The following is a 2,357-nucleotide window of genomic DNA, read 5'->3' on the forward strand; positions in this document are numbered from 1 at the left end:
CTCCGGTCCCCCACAAGAAGCATTTGGTCCCCACACCGTAGTATATGTCAGGAAAATCGTCCCCACGCGGTATTACAAACAAACGCACACACACACACACACACACACACACACACGGACACACACAGAAAATAGAGAGACACTACACTGTATTTTTGAATAATACTTTTATTTACAGGTATTTAAACATTGAATATCTTCCAAAAGTTCCACAATTTTTGCCCCTTACTTCAGAATGTAAAACTTATATCTTGTTTGGATTGTTTACAGTTAGAGTGAAATATTTTAAACAAGTCCAATAGATAATAAAAGTTTAAAATTCAGCGAACAGAAAATGACAATGCTAGATAAGATTAATAAAAACAGAAATTTAAAACAGAAAGGTCAAATTCTGAAAAAACATACTCATTTCTGTCCACTCAATGCTTGGTCAGGACTCCATTTTAATTTAAATTACTGCATCAATGCTCTGTGGCATGGAGGCAACCAGCCGGTGGTTCTGTGTAGGTGTGATGGTTGTATTAAAATGCCGGCAGTCATATTAATATTCTACTCAACTGCCTTGTTGGGTCAGGTGTCTCATCTTCCTCTTCACAACAACCCAGAGATTTTCTACAAGGTTAAAGGTCAGGGGAGTTTATTGGCAATCAAGAACAGTACCACCATGGTCATTGAAGCAGCTTTTGGTACCTTTGGCAGTGTGTGCCAGTAACAAGTCCTGCTGGGAAATGAAATCAGTGTCTCCATCCAGCTGGTCAGCAGAGGAAGCATGAAGAGCTCTAGATTCTCCTGGTCGATGCTGCATTGATGTGGAAACCCAGTGGACCAGAACCAGCAAAGCATGACACTCTAAACCATTACTGAGTGTAGAAACTTCACTCTGGACTCTAAGCTACATAGATTCTGGTCATCTCCGTATTATATTCAGATCAGACATTAAACATACTTTTAATCCATCACCCAACACCCTTATTCTTAGTATGGTTGTGAGGCAGTGCCTATCTCCAGTCAACAGGCAAGGGGCGGGATCAGTTGGACAGGTCTAGAGTTCAACGCAGATACTTTTCATTAAACCCACTTTTCTATTTTTGGCAATAGTCTTTTTTATTAGTCATGTCTTCATTAGCTTTAAGAGGGAAATCATCACGATTAACAGAAATAAAGGATTTCAAACATACATCTGTGTGTAATTAATCTGTGTAATAACTGTCATAAATATGTTTCTCTTACTTATGACATTCCTGAAATCATTGGCTTTTCAGGAATATTCTATTTTTTTTTAATGAATCTGTATAAAGTGATGAAGCAGCTTTGATAGTGGATCTATGTAAAACCTGGTAAAAATAAAAGGAATCTGTACAGTAAGAACAGTTTACTCTGCCTCAGCAGCCAGAAACAGGTTTCCCTTTGCTACTAGTTCAAATACAACAGTTTTTAAATGTCAGTTTGTAACAGAACATTATTTTGTAGTAAAATGGTAATGCTCTATAGACATGTTGCTCTGTAACTCACTGTTAAACTGAGATTGTAAACTGAGAACAACTAAAGAAAACGGGTGCAAACACTTACTAAGTAGATCACCTTTAGTAAAGCACAGGCCTGGACAGGGGCTGAAACAGAGACTGCAGCATTTCCATAGTGGAACAGTGCAGTGCACTGTGGTGTGAGATCAGGCAGACCACAGCAGCTCAGTATGCAGTGTGGAGCAGAGGTGGATGATGATGGGGACAATGACTGTACACTTTCAGCTATGACACTTGTCCCTGGAACGTTAAGGGGGCGGCTGCATGTTTAGCCAGGTGGGAGGCTCTTCTGTCTGCAGACATACAGAGCATGCAGCTTCTATACAGACACCATGATAAAGACATTAAGATAATCAGGAGATATGAGTTCATAAAATATTGTCTCATCTTTACAATAAAACATATGGGTAGTAATATTTCAAATCACAAAATAATGACAATTTCTTTTTGAATAAATTAAACCTTGTCGTAAAGAGGTTTATTGTTTATGTCAGGTTCTTGTAGTGAAGCTGATAGACTAGGATATCTACATGATAGTGAAAATGTGGTATTCTATGGTTTCTTCACTAACTGTCAGTATAAAACTTAAAGATTAGAAAAATGTAAAGAAAAACATAAGCCAGTTTTTAATCTTATCCATTGTGTCAGGAAAAAGCACTGAAGCTGTTAGGCTGGAATTTAAAAATAAATCTCCCCATATAATGATAATACTTATTCTTCTTGTATTTTTTTCTCAATTATACAACTTGTTAAACTTCACAGTAGAATAGAAAAAGAGTAACAACAAAGTGAGAAAGTTGATTGGTGTAAAACAGCTCCACTGCTGACGAGGTT

The sequence above is a fragment of the Poecilia latipinna genome, unplaced genomic scaffold (assembly GCF_001443285.1).
Source record: "Poecilia latipinna isolate Pla-1442-1.1 unplaced genomic scaffold, P_latipinna-1.0 Scaffold2933, whole genome shotgun sequence".
NCBI lineage: Eukaryota > Metazoa > Chordata > Actinopteri > Cyprinodontiformes > Poeciliidae > Poecilia > Poecilia latipinna.